Source organism: Hippopotamus amphibius, chromosome 13 (assembly GCF_030028045.1).
Source record: "Hippopotamus amphibius kiboko isolate mHipAmp2 chromosome 13, mHipAmp2.hap2, whole genome shotgun sequence".
Taxonomy (NCBI): Eukaryota; Metazoa; Chordata; class Mammalia; order Artiodactyla; family Hippopotamidae; genus Hippopotamus; species Hippopotamus amphibius.
The window spans coordinates 81,113,322-81,128,931 of record NC_080198.1 but is presented as its reverse complement, the minus strand read 5'-3'; positions in this window follow the sequence as shown (position 1 = coordinate 81,128,931).

The following is a 15,610-nucleotide window of genomic DNA, read 5'->3' as shown; positions in this document are numbered from 1 at the left end:
AAGCTGTGGATGCAGGAAGAGTTGAAGAAATAGGGCCAAAGTTGTTTTGAGAATTAAATGAGTTAATATTTGAAAAGCACATAGAACAATGCTTGGTCCACTGTAAGCACTATGAATGTTTGTTTTAATTTGCTATTACTATGATAATTATTTCTAAATTATTGTTCCTAAATTATAAATTATTCCTAAGTTTAATGTCATTCAGTCAAAACCTCTATCTGATGATAATTCAGAACTCAACATAAGGTAATCTCAAAAAGAAGAATAAGGGGAAGGCCCCAGCCTTACCAGATAGTAGAACGTATTATTGCACAATAATAATTAAATGCTGATTAATGAAGGAAAGGAGAGGCCAATAATGGGTCTGATGCTATAGGAAAACATATATGAAAATAAACTTTTCAATATGAGAGAAAGGGTAAAGGCAGAGTGATGAACATAATACTTGGATAATTATGTAACCATACTAAAAAATGAATAATTAGTTCACACCAAGAGGAAAACATGTCTAATTGAAGTTGGAAAGCTTAAAAAAAAAGTAAATGAAAGAAACTCCAATATAAAATTTAACTGACTATATGTCAGCTATATGGGGAAACTATTCTATTTTCAGTTTTTAAATGATACAGAAATTTCAATGGTAAATGATTGATTATTAAATACTTTTAACAGACTATGAAATCAGAAGTTTTAATAGAGGTGCCAAGATTCAAGCTGTGATTTTCCAAAGAGGTATGCCAGAACAAGATGCCAGTTTTCAAAGGAGGTTATTGAAAACCAGTTGGACAACTCTTAAAATTCTTACCCAAGCCAAGGCAATAAAGGGTCAGATTGTGTGGAGATTGGAGAGGATTTGTGAAGACATTTTTATAAAGTTGTCGGTGTGCCCTGAGAACACCTAAACCTGCCTACATGGGTCTAAGGTGGGAGATACTGACTCTGAGGTCCTGTAGTCTGGTACCTGGTGTTGCTTGAGAAAGAGTCAGGACTGGTTGTCAATGAACCAGAGGAAGAGAGGGGTTTACAGGGGCTGGCCAGCTCTCCCAGAGTTTGTTGGGGCAAAACATGGTCATGTTCCCTGGAAAGCAGATGTGGGCCACGTGTGAAAGAAAGCAGGTCTGGAATTGTCTCAGGTCATGTTCAGGAAAGTCTCCTGCAGGCTCAGGCAGACTTCCATAAAGAGAATCAAGGGGCCTGACTCTGTAGAATATGCCTAGAGGTGCCTGTTCCCATGTCAAGGGAATTGCAGGTAAAACATTGTAGGGGGGCCGATATGAAGAAAAGTCACCTTGAACACCTGCTAGGCCCAGATGCATCATAGGCATCATTCAAGAGCTTACTTGACTCCCCTACCTGTTCTCTCTCCCTGCGCACTGATCCTAGAGGAGTAGAAGTTGAAGTTAAGCTAGGGAAGGAGAAGCGGAAATACTAGGCAGGAAATAGGGAACTAGAAAAATACTCTAGGTTTCTAGGCTGAAGGGGTACTAATCTGGGGAAGGGACAGAAGATTTGCTTTAAATGAAGTTCAGAGTTCTGCTAATTATATATGATTGGGGATCCTAATTCTGAATTAAGATCAGGTTCTGTGATATACCACGATCACAAGATTATTTGTTATTTGGGAATGAGTCCAGAAGTCTGAGGGCAAGAGACATTAGGCTCACAGAATTTTAAGGAACACTGAGAAATAAAAACAAAGTTGTAAGAATCTGCTGGTTGTGCTTGTTCAACATAATAGATATAAAATTTTAACTGTGTGACAATTAATTACAAAGCTAAACCCTAAAAGGAAAATTGGTAAGATATTTCTAGTACGATAGCAAGAAAAGAGATCATATGTTTTCCATATAAAGAGTTCTTTCAAATTTATAAGAAAAATATCCTAACCACCAATAATAAGTATGTAAAGAAGCCAGGCAAACAATGAATGCAAATAGAGATGGATCAAAAGAAAGTAAAAATATTTATCTTATTTGTAATGAAAGGAATATAAAGTAAAGCAAACTATCATATATTTTTATACCTATTAAGTTAGTAAAAAGAACAGTATATGATGTGTAATATTAGTAACATTGGAGTGAAATTGGTACTCTGCTGAGAGCATTGGTTTGATATGTCCTTTAAAAAAAAAACAGCATGACAATACGTATCACAATATCGTATCACAATATCATATCACAAACCATACAGGTATCTTAACACATTAACTCAGTAATAGCATTCTTTGACACTTATTCTAAGAAAATAATTCAGTAGACTAAAAAAGGTATATTGATGCAAACAGTCATGTGAGCACTATGTATATATAATGCAAGGGAGTGAAAACAATTTCACAGGACACAGCGAGAAAGAAAGCCTCAGAGTTCTGAATCAGATGTGGTTTCAGGGTCAAATTCTTCCTTCTCTGTCTCTTTGTGATTTAGGGCAATTCACTTATCTTTTCTGAACCTCAGTGACATCAAGTAAAAATAAAGAGTGAGAAAAATTCTAGCCCTAAGATTATACCCTTTGTTTCACTTTTATATTCCTTTTCTCTCTCCTTAATAAAAGTACAGGCCTTTAACCTGTTGGATACCAGCTAAATTGATGAAGTCAGAGAGATTTCAAAATGAAGACAAAGAGAATTTGTCTTTTCAAAGAGTACCACATCATCTTCTCACAGTGAAATTGCATTAGGTTCACATATCTTGTTTCATTAAAAAATATCCTCAAATTTTGTAAATATGTTACTTCTTTCCTTACTTGAAAAATAAAGTGTATTTGAAGACTAGATTCAAGTTCTAGTTCTGCTGTCCACCATGGTGCAAGCTCCTTGAGTTTCAATTTTCAGTTGTCAAGAAAGAAAATAATATCTTTCCTATCTACTTTTTTAGTGTGGTTCTAAGAATCAAATTGAGATGATAAGCATAAAAGTGTTTTGAAACTATAAAGCACCGTATAGGTTCTTCATCTCTCCACAGTTTTCTTACTTTTTCTGACTTCAGAAAACCTTTTGCCTCTGGGGACTCCTGAGCAAATGAATGACTTGGTGTCCATCTGAAAAGAGTGGGTGGAAATCTAAACCTAAGCCAGTGGTTGTGGAATAGTTTGGTTAACTTTCCACATAAAAATAAAAGTTATGGATACTAAGAAGTCCACAACCAGCCAAGATCAACCCATAGTGAAAGATCATTACAGAATCATAGCTTACTAGTATAAGGTAAACATTCTGGCTAGGCCCACCCGAACATTACAGAGCTGGTGTCAAGATTGAAAATGAAGTCCTATGTGCCATATATCTAAATATTTAATAGTTATGTCGAGCTAAAAAATTGTTAAATACAATAGGTTCTACCCTCCTACCTACAATGAATTCCTCTGGTTGGCTTCAGTTTGAAATCTCTAACAATCAATTTAGCTTGTGTCTTGTTTCTGCCCTAGAAATCCTGCATTCTCTTGTTATACGAAGAGTAAAGGAATGTACATGGGAAACAAAGATATCATTTGAGAGCTGGAATGTATATTTACCTTCAAAATGATCTGGAAGCCTATCAAGATTAGAATTCCTGGACTTGTCAGAATTCCCTGTCATTAGTTGGTGGTTCGGGTGGGCCTGAGTCCATGTTCATGCCTCTCTTTTTCTGTCCCTGTTCTTGCACCAGAAGGCCTTTGGATACTTAGTGTGCAGACACTCCAGACCACAGGACCAAACTGTCCATATCCCCCTAAACGGTCGTGTTCTTTCCTTGATCCAGGGAGCATACTATAGGTGTGTGGTCCACCCTCAGGAGGACAGATCTGCAGAAGGGATCTTTGCATGGGATTTTGGGGTCCCAGATATTCCAAATGTGATCTAAAAGGGGGTATAAGGACTCTGGGTAGGCTTCCTGCCCTCTGGGAAGGAGCAGAACTGGAGCAGGGCCAGAGTAGTCCCTTTACAGGGTGGGACCTAGGGCAGGTACCCTTCTTGCCCAGGTCTACAGTACTGTTTCTGGCTTTTTGATTTATCAGCCTATTTAACTGCCCAATCTCTTTCTTATCTCCACTTTAACCACCCTTAGGCTCAGTTTCACTTTGGGCCTCCTAATCCCTCAAAATGGGAAATCTTTGTTCATGCCCTACAGATACTTTCATTCCTACCAAATATATTTTCATTTGTTGTAATTCTTTCAGTGGATGGTCATTTCCTTGCTTAACATGTGTAGGTAGATCCCTCTACTATTTATTCCTTCACTCAGCTCACATCTTCTCTATCAACTTCAAAAATATGCTTGTTTTAAAATCTTTGTTTTTTCTTTTCTCCTGCCTTGCCATTTGTTCAACTATCCCCTATCGAGGGCCCACTAATGGTCAGTCATTGGAGATACATACAGCAGGGCATAAGACAGGCACAGTCCATGCTTTCATGGAGATTGCAGTTGACTGGTAGAATTGATAATGGGTGATTAGTTACAACTGTGATGAGTTCTTTGAAGGTGATACGTATAGTTATATAAGAGTCTAAAACAGGGGTCCTAATCTATATGGGAGAAATCATATCCCAACTTTAGGAAAACAGCTCTATTTATTTTCTTTACTTTGGCTGTGAGTATTGCTTAATTTCATACTTTTCAGTCTCAGAGGAGTTTTCCTTACTGTATAGTTATCCTTATAATGATTTTGAAGGATCTCTCCCATAGCTTTTGAAGGCTAAAATGTAATCATTGTAAAGTAAGCTGTGATATAATTGTCACCTACATGTGGTAATCTCATGTATCCAGAAGGATACAGTCAAACTAACAGAGAAAACATGACACATGAAGGTTTTTCCCTTCATATTGGAGCCCAGCTACTCTCAGCTTCTATCTACGCCTGCATGCAACATCTCTTAAGACTCATCATATCTATATACCTTGATTCATTTCTCACTACTTGGCCTTTTTTTTTTTTTAATAAATTTATTTATTTATTTTATTGGCTGTGTTGGGTCTTTGTTGTTGTACATGGGCTTTCTCTAGTTGCAGTGAGTGGGGGCTACTCTTCATTGTGATGCGCAGGCTCCTCATTGCGGTGGCTTCTCTTGTTGTGGAGCATGGGCTCTAGGCACGTGGGCTTCAACAGTTGAAGCACACAGGCTCAATAGTTGTGGCTCACGGGCTCTAGAATACAGGTTCAATAATTGTGGCACATGGGATTAGTTGCTCCGCAGCATGTGGGATCTTCCAGGAGCAGGGCTTGAACCTGTGTCCCCTGCACTGGCAGGCAGATTCTTAACCACTGCACCATCTAGGAAGTCCTACTTGGCCTTTTATTACTATTCACATTATAAGGAAAAGAGAAAGCAGTTACCTTCATTAGCAAATGCAGCCTGACTGCCTACTGAAAATATAATAATAAAATCAAATTAATAAACTAGCATTCTGATTTTTGGATCATTTTCTTATTGTTTTGGTTAGTGTAAATTACTCACAAATAAATTGCTAATCTGCTCACGCTTGGATGAAATAATACAATAGAGCTGAAGTTTCTGAACCTGAAATGCTGAGAATGTAACCTGAATCCATGTTAATATTACTGACACCATAAAACTAGGATGAGCTGTTAAGTTTTAGGTTTACCTCTGAAACTGCTTCTCTAAAACTATATCAACTATGGATGCTAACAGAGAAGAGGAGGACTGAAAGAAGACCCCTAGGGTTTCTAAATGCTATGATCTGAATGCATCTCCCCAAAATGCATTTGTTGATATCCTAACCTCTCACAGGTGATGGTATTAGTATGTGGGGCTTTTGGGGGTGTTTAAGTCATGAGGGTAAAAACGTCATGGGGAGTAGTACCTTATAAAAGAGGCTCCAGAGAGATCCCTACTGCTTCCACCATGTAAGGACATAGCAAGGAGACACTGGATAGAAACCAAGAAGAGGGACTTCACCAGAACACAACTATGCTGGCACTTTGATCTTGAAGTCCTAGCCTTCAGAACTGTGAGAAATAAGCTTATGTTACTTTCAAGTTACCAGTCTGTGGCATTTTGCTATGGCCACCCAAATGGACTAAGACTCTAAGTAATGAAAAGAAGTTGGTGCCCATTTTTGTTCCAAATATAATTTAAAATACCAAGATCCTATATCATTATAGGTATAAGGAAATCCAACTTACTACTGATTTTTCCATTATAATATCAAATAATCAAATATCAAAAATTTTATTTTTTCCCCAATATTTGTGATGTCTTGACCTTTTATTTAGGCTAAGCCTCCTGTGCAAACTAGTCATAAATTCTTCCCATCTCTGTGTGCTGCCCTTTGCAAAGCTTCTCCCTTCAAGAGGAGGAATCAATATTCCCCTCCTTGAATCTGGGCTTGACTATTGCTTTGTCCAATGGGACCTGAGTACAGTTAAGGTAAACAGAGACTTAAAAAGTGCTTGTAGTTGGGGACTTGGCTTTTCTCTTTCTGTTTTTCAGAACCTTGAGACCTCTGTGATAGAAACCTGAACTAGCCTACTGGAGGATGGAAAACTGCGTGAAGCAGAGACGAGCTGTCTCTTGTTCCAGAGATGAAGCCTGATAGACCTAACTAGTTATGAATGAGGCCATCCAAGATTATCCCCAGCTGAGATACCTTTGACCACAGTGGTCTGTCAAGCTGACATAGACCAGAAGAATTGCCCAGCTTACTCAGAAAATCATGAGCCAATAAAGTGGCTCTTATTTTAAGCTACTCAGTTTGGGCGTTGTTTGCTATATAGCAATAGTCACCCTGTTGTTAATTTGGCTCTGCCTGTACCCAGGCCATGATACAAAGCCTGACAATAAAGGGTCAGGATCAATGGACGCTCTTCCTAAAAGAGAAGCTTGCTGAAGTGAGAATGGAAGGACCAGCAAGGACCGATTCCAGGGGCCAAAGTGAGGAGAAAGAATTGAATGGCTTCTTAGAAAGGAGATGCAAAATGAGAGAAAAAAGTCACCTGGGAATAAAAGTTATGAACCTAATGGACAAGGTAGAAAGTTTATTCTGACCTTAACTTTTGTCATATAATAAAAAGGGCTTTCCTGAAATTCCTTCAATATTATGCATACAGAGTTTCAATATATTTCTGGCACATATTGGTAAATATTTGTGGAAAAGAAGTAAATTTAATGGATATTTTAAGATTAATAATAGCATATTGCCCAATGCTCTCCACTTTTAAAAAACATTTGATATCAGATTTTTGGGGGGTAAGAAACATAATACCATCCTAATGATATCTTTCTTTAAGAGAATACAAATTACTATATAGCCTATTTTTTTTTTTGCCCCAGAGAACATTAATTGGGTATAAAGAATGAGATGATTTTGTGAAAGCATTGTGCACAGTACCTGGCAGGATGTGATATACTCCCTCTAACTAATATTCACTGAATGGCTTACTGGTGCTGGACATTTTCTTCAGTGTGTATTAACATATTTAATCCTTGCATCAATCAGCCTTATGAGTGGGTAGTGTCTTTACCTTCATTTTAGAATTAAGGAAAATGAGACAAAGGTAAGTTAAGTAACTAGTTACACAACTAATATATTGGAAAAGAGATTTGAAACTTTTGGTCTCACTCCCAAGCCACCTCACTAAAACTAACAATTTTGTTTAGTACTTTCATATTTCAGGAATTTCACTCAGGTTTTTTCCAATGAGTCAAGTTTTTTTAATGCTCAGAACTTCCTCTGAGGTACTGTTGCCATTTGCATTTTATAGCAGATGCTCAAAATGTGCTAGTTTTGTGTCCCTCCTTTCTCTTTTTCTCCCCATTTCCCATTTCTGCCCTCTCAGCTCCTGGTTCTGCAGTTACTAGAAGAGGGCCTGTCTCCCAGTGCACCCAACCTTCCTCTGCATACTCTCACCTGAGCTGCCAGGTGCCATTTTTTCTTGTGCTTCTTGTGCTTTCTTGTGCTTCATCTGTTGTTGAACCCTGGTAGTGTATTTTTCAGTTCAGTTATTGTATTCTTCAGCTCTGTAACATCTGTTAGGTACTTTCTTATATTTTCTCTCTCTTTGTTGAAGTTCCCACAGTTCATCCATTTTTCTCCCAAGATCAGGGAGCATCTTTATGACCACTAGGTTGAACTCTTTATCAGGTAAATTACTTATCTTCATTTCATAAGATTTTATTGAGGTTTTTATTTTGTCCCTTCATTTGGAACACATTCCTCTGTTTCATTTTGCTCCACTCTCTGTTTCTATGTATTAGATGAAACAGCTACCTCTCCCAGTTTTGAAGGAATAGCCTTGTGTAGAAGATAAACCTTATTGTTCAGCCTTGTCTCAGCTCTTGGTTGTCTCTGGAAACTTTGTGGCTGTCCAAGCAGCCTATTTTATTTTTAATAACTCCCAGTTGTTGAGGGTGTGCCAAGACCTGTCAGTTTCCCAGAGGGAAGAATCTTAGCACATAATTTTATACTAATTGGAAGGCAGACCTTCAGTCAGCAGCTTTTAAAGTATGTAACTATATATGGTAATGTGGGACCACAATGGTAAATCCTGCTGACTTCCAGAGCAGGAGATCTGGAGGTGCCTCGGGTGACAGCTGCAAAAATCGGGGCTCCACGAAGTGTGTAAACTCCATCTGGGAGATACCAGCCAGCTGGAGTGAGGTAGAGGAAAAGTGCAAACTGAGAGCATTTAGCTGTGTGGCAATCCTAAAGCCTGCCCCTCAGGCTGAAGCTCCAGGATGAGTAAATAGGCCTCTTTCACAGAAAGACGGGGGAGACATTCCAGCCTGTGGTCTGCACAGTACCCTGGGCGTGGCAGTCTGGCAGGAACTGTTTCTCCAATTGTTATAGTCCCCTGGGACGGAGGAATACAAGTCCCACTGGCCACCAGAGCCAGGCGATGAAGGGGCATCCCCTGGGCAGCAGCCACAAAAACTGGGGCACCAGACACATGTAAGAATTTCTCTCCAGGAGATCCTGATGCTCTGGGGCAGGGCAGAGGAAGAGTGTGAAGACAGCACCCACCCTCTGAGTCTCTGGGTAGGCTGATGTCAGCCCTTAGATGTGTTGAATTAGGAGCCTGCCCCTCTCACTGCAGCTCTGATGATAAGCTGATAGGCTCCTTTCACTGAAAAACAGCTCCTAGCTCTGTTGCCTCTTGCTCTGCCCTGAGAGTGGCAGCAGTTTAAGAACCTTCTCCCTTGGTTTTTGTGCCGTGGGGCCCACAAGCATAAACCCAGCTGGTCACCAGAGACAAGTGATGTAGAGGTGTCCTCTGGCAGCAGCTACAAAAATCGGGGCACCAGACAAGGGTATGAACTCCTTCACGGGGGATGCGGGTGAGCTGAAGTGGGTGGGGGCTGGCACGCGCAATGATGGCGGCCAACAGCCTCCATCCCCTTCGGAGCCTCTAGAAGATTGACAACCAGAAGCCTGCCCCTCAGGCCAAAGCTCCAGGACAAGAAAACAGGCCTCCTTCTCAGAAAGCTGGAGGTTTGCTTCAGTCTGTGATCTGTGCAGCACCCTAGGCATAGTATTCGCCTGAGAACTATCTCACTGTCAGTCCCATGGGTCCCAGGGACGCAAGGCCCTCTGGTCTCCAGAGCCAGGTGGTCAAGAGCTGTCCCCGAAACTGCAGCCGCAAAAACCAGGGCACCAGACGCGTGTTAAAGCTCCCCTCCCGGAGCTACTGGCGCTGTGGAGCGTGGCAGAGGGAGACTGAAGATGGCGCCCACCAACCGGGAAGATGGCGCCTGGTGGCGTCGGCAAGGTGGAGGAGAGCACGAAAAGGTGGCCTGCCAGCACCTCTGTCCCCGGAGGGTATCCTGACAGGCCCTGAACCTCTGGCAGAGGCTTTAAATTTAGCAACTGAATCTCCAACTATCGTCTCGGTACTTTTCAAACTGCTGCTTCTGCGCTGGGAACTGAGGCCAGTGGGTCTGTGCGCGAGCCCTTTAAGAACACTTGCCGGTTCACCACAGCTCCTTAGATCTCTGGATGCGACCCTGTTGGTTTTCAAAGATGTTTTAAAGGCTCTAGCTCTCAGGAAGCAGCTCTTTAAAGGTTGGGGTGCCCCGTGTGGAGCGTGAGCCCTTCGCTCCTCAGAGAGACGTTCTGGATGTGAGTTCCTGCCTGCCCATCCCTGGGTCGCGGAAGCGGCACGTTTATCGCGAGACCGTGTCTCAGCCGCTCCAGCGTCCGTGTACCTCCGCGTGGCCCTTTCTCGTTTCCTGAGATGAGGGAGCTGTTTGGCTAGTTCTCAGGTCTTTTTCAGACTGAATTGTTCCATAAGTGGCTGTAGACCCCGTGTGTCTGTGGGAGCGACGGGCCATCCTAGGCCGTCTCCAACCTGGCGCCACCCGGTGTGGTGTTCGCTGGGACTGAGGCGTCAAGGTGAAGCCATCCCTCCTGGTCATAGACAGGCTCAGCCAGGCCCAGATGAGGTGCGTTTATGTGTTATAACACACGGACGATCCCACGCGGACTCGTGGACCCTGGAAACAGCTGGTAACTATTACTTTGTTTCACAGACAAGTAAAGGGAGGCTTTGAGTTGTTTCACAGACAAGTAAAGGGAGAGATTTCAAGGTCATGTAGCAAATCTGTGACTGAAGAGGAAATGAAAAGCTGGGCCTTCTCTTGCCTCTGCTTTCATGCTTTCCTTTTTCATGACATAATGCTCTTTATTATTATTTACTAAAGTAGGTGTCTCCTTGTTTATAAATTAAATGCTAGAAGATTTTAACTTAAAAAAGTTAAGATAGCCCTCTGTAAAAATATTATTACTGAAGTCAGTTCTTACACTCAGTTATTCAGAAGGAATTTGATTTTCAGAAAACAAGTGGAAAATAAGTGGAATGGACAATGGATATGCTTTTATATTATGATGGAATAGAACACTTGCCCCCCACCCCAGTCTATTCGGAAGCTCTTGATTTTAAGTTCCTGGGTCAGCTGTAGCAATAATAACCCATTTTGACAACACTAAAAAATATGCGGATGTTTTGTATTATTCCTTGTCTAAAGTGGGGGACACCAGTTTTGCTAAGTGTTTTTTTTTTTAATGTCTTTTAAAATTACATTCCATATTTTAAAATGTTGTTTGTCAGAGTTTCATATTAAAATAATACCATGGGAAAGGCATTTCCTTGCCTTAAACATCACTGTAATTGATATAATTTCCTTTTGATATCAAAGATTTGGCTTATAAAAATAAGGTTTTATAGGTCATGTTTCCACTTGTGGCTATTTTGTGTTTACTTGCCTCAGTAAATAAAAAAATAGATTTTCTGCAGATGTTTCTATTAGCATATAGAGAATTCTGAGTCCTAAAGTCTAGATATAAACTAGAGTCAGACTCTAGTTTTTTATTTTTATTTTTTTTTTCTAGTTTTTTAAAAAATATCCACCTTAAAAAGTTTTGGAAATAAAATGAAGATGTTTATTCTCTTTCTTTCAGTTTAACACCACATGGAAACTAGTTTTGCAACATTCCTAAATTTCTTTTGGTATGAATAAATTTAAGGAACCTGCACTTCCTTTATGATGATGCCTTAATAGTTTTAGTAAAAAACTTAACGTGTAAATATACATTTAATCATATAGTATCTTTTTCGTGGAACTATCCAATTAACTTATCTGAATTCAACATAAAATAACCAATAATTATAGGTGTACAGCTAGTATGATGGGAGCTTTTCAAATTTATAAATTGATAGGTGGAAAGTAATTCTGATTTGGTTAAGCATTCTTTCCCTCACTGCTATAAACTTTAATGACATTTGTAAGGAGAGAATTTCTAGTTCATATCTTGTGAAGTAGAAAAACTCAAAATGCAAGGAAAGGAAGTAAATACTTTACAATGTTAGAAACTTTCTGAATAGACTTTAGACTGTATAGGGAGTGGTAAGCAAATAGTGGTGTTTCAAATAATTTGAGATTAAATGGGAGAAGACTGTAGAGGAATAATGGAAGAATAATTGAATTTTTAGAGAAAATCAATATACAAATATATATTATGTAAAGAAAGAAAGATAAAAATGGGAGTATTGTCTTATACATTTTGAAATATATTTTGTCACTTGATGAAGAAGGTATCATTTTCCCATACTATTATAAATTTAACTTTTTTTTTTTTTTTTAAAATTTTTGGCTACATTGGGTTTTCATTGCTGCGCGTGGGCTTTCTCTAGTTGCGGCCGATGGGGGCCACTCTTCATTGCTTCTTATTACGGTGGCCTCTCTTTTGGTGGAGCATGGGCTCTAGGCGCATGGGCCCCAGCAGTTGCTGCACATGGGCTCAGCAGCTGTGGCCCGCAGGCTCCAGAGCCCAGGCTCAGTAGCTGTGGCACACAGGCCCAGCTGCTCCATGGCATGTGGGATCCTCCTGGCTCAGGGATTGAACCCATGTCCCCTGCATTAGCAGGCGGACTCTTAACCGCTGTGCCACCAGGGAAGCCCTAAATTTAACCTTTTGATGTCATGTCTGTTAGTTGAATTTCTTAAGTCAATGTTATTTTCTGGAAATAACTAGAGGAATCTGTTATGACAAGGTATATTTTGTGTTGTGATTCCTTTTAAAGATCCATGTTGTTAACCTAATATAGTGATTCAGAAATAGCAAACAACTAGTTGAATCTAGTTCCACTGTTAACCATATCCTGAAGCTTTATACAGCAGATAATTAGAGCAAGATTTAACAAGGGGTACTTGCCTGACACCCACTCAGACCCTACTCCAGTTAAAACATACATGAACAGAATACACAATGAAACATCAAAAGTATATCGTATGTAGAGTTACTTTGCCTGGATGTTACCCAGTTTGTGTGTTTTCCCACATGAAATATAAAATTTATTTTTCAAAGTTCCAGATGAGTGCACATAAGGTGAGGTTTCTTCTATGTATATTTTTATTAACCTAATATTAAAAAGTCAGTTACCTTGCAAAGTGATGAATTACTTGGCTTTCCTGCAGGTGATTTTCTACATTCAGCAATTACATTAAAAAAATACATATCTGATCATGCACCAGTCCTGCCCTCCATCTACCTCAAATTTCTTTTGTCCAGAATGTTTATTTCAGCCTATAATGATAGTGTATTTGATTAATGCCTGTCCCCCACCCCCACTGGAGTAGGAACTAGGTCAAGTTTTGCTGGCTTAGGGCTTATTAGCACAATGTCTATTCTTTAGCAATACTTAATGAATATCAGCTGAATGAAGAGGGATCCTGGAAATTGATGTTGCATGGAACCAGAGTCCTTTCTACACTGTGCCTAATTATCTTCAGTGGGTATGAAGGTGCTGGGATTTGATACTGTTTCTTAGCTTTGAAAAATGCCTCAGTTAACTGCACCCCTCCATCCCCTTCCCCCTCCCGCCCATCCTTTTGCCCCTTTGGAATTGAGAGATTCATCGGGAAGCTTTGGGGGCTGCTAAAGTCCATCAAAGTGTCTGGCTGAAAAAATTGCTTTTGTCTTTCATAGGCACACTGAGATAACTCTTATATTCATTAATTTGCTCTTCTGTCTTCACTCAACAAATATTTAAGAAGTATGTTACAACAAACAGTAGAATAAAGAGTAATGAAGTTTTGACTGGGTAGCCAAGTCTACTTTTACAATTGGCAATATGGCAGGAAAAAGCAAAGGTGCATTGGCTCAGAAGCCAATTTCCTTGCTTGAGACTCACTCACCTGAGAGGACTGTGTCACCTTTTCAGAAAGGATGGGTTGAAGAATTAGTGTTCAGTTTAACAGGCTGAGCAGGGATTCTTTCCTCTTTAGGAATATGGAGCCCAGATTAAAATATAACCCTGCTAACCCTACCCCTCCATCCCCCTATGGAAACTTAAAATGGAGTCCTGCTCAAATCAGCTTAGATAAAAGGCAATGTATGTATTTGTTTTTTTATTGCACAGTTAGCCAAGCAAGTTGTTAACAGCTGTGCCCGGAGAGTTAAATTAGGAATGCCATCTCTAAATAAGAGGATGGAAGCTGGAAGCCTGTTTGGGTGACTGGTGGGGGAGTTCCTCCTTCCTGCTGAAAGTGAACACCAGCATCATAAACAGACCACACAGAATGCTTGAGAGGGAGAAAAGGCTTAAGGAGCACTTCTCCACACCCTGTGTAGGTCTAGAGATTGAAGAGTTGCTGGGGTTAATGGAGGAAGTGAAAACAAAAGAGAACAGAATATGAAGATTTCAATAATATGAAAGGAATACACATCTGGCAACAGGAGAGAGAAAGAGAAGGGGAGGAAGGGAGAGAGGGAAAGGGGAAGGAAGAAAGAGAGAGAGAGAATATGAGAGAGGAAAGAAATGGACAGAGATGGAAAGAAATGGACAGAGATGCAAAGAAAAGCCATTCTGTACCACTGGAGGCATTCTTTGAAGGGTGTCTCTCTCTCTTTTTAAACAATAGGAAACATCTCCAGCTCGGAAAGATGCAAGGAAATCTGCTACTGGTCATGTGAGGAAACAAGGGTTTATGATAGCTGGTGACATTGAATATAGTCTCTTTGGGCATTTGGGTGTTGCTTCTTCAAGCATGTCTTTAAGAAGTGGAAATAGGGCCATGGAAAAAGGGCAGAATTAGAATCAGATGTATTGAGGCTCTGCTCTATCAGTTGCTAGATAAAACCTTGAATAATGTGCTTAGCTTGTCTAAATATTCTAGGTTCTATGTGAATATGCTAATGTCCTTTATAAAGTTATTGTGAGGATTGTATGAAACAGTTGGCATATCACAGGAGCTTCAAAGTATGATTTGCATGCTAACGTGTTATATCTATCTTAAGATTTTTCAAAGTTCAGGTGGAGATATATAATTGATGTGGGGATGAATGGTAATCTCATGAAAAAACATGGAGGTATATTTAGGGCTTACAATTATTCTTGTGTAGGGAATTAGAAGTGTGGGGTCATAATTGAAGTTTGCATTGCTTCTTCCTACTGACAGTTGAATCTTTCAAACAGAGAACGATAAAAAGTGAAGGATCTGCTATGCATATGGTATAAGTGAGTAATAGTTTTCTGATGTCCTCTTGGCTTTTAATTAGGTATGAGGTTAGGGATGGAGCGCAGTTCAGAAAGACCAGCTTTCATTCAAGGGTGTAAAGACTGGGAGGTGGGGATCATTGGAGGCCATCTTAGAGGCTACCTTCTACACTAACCGAATTCCTACTTCTAACAAGCCCATGAAGATCGTTGGAATTACTGCCATTTTCAGGAAGGACCCCGTGTCATCACTGCAAATGAAGTGTTGCTTTGAGCTAATGATAATTTATACTTGCTGAAATGTATGTACTGTTTAATTCATTTATAGACTTGACCTTAAAATTTACTTTTATGACCTTTTATTTTTTGTGTGTTTACTGCCTTTCTGCATTTTTAATGTCAGTCTGTTTCTACCACTTCTTTGTTACCACTGCCTCATCCTCCCCTGTTGGAAAAGAGAACTGGAAAAATGTTTCAGAACAACTGGCAGAGGAACTGAGTAGGGAATTGGATGCTGTATTCAGTTTAGGGCCAAGAACGATAAACTGTAGTTGACAGTTAGAACCCTAAAGATCTTTTCCTCTAAAATACACTTTGAAAATGCACGTAGTCAAGATTAAGATAAGGTTTTTTCCCCCAATTCTAAAATTTTTCTTATTATAATTAGGCAACTTACTGGGACAGG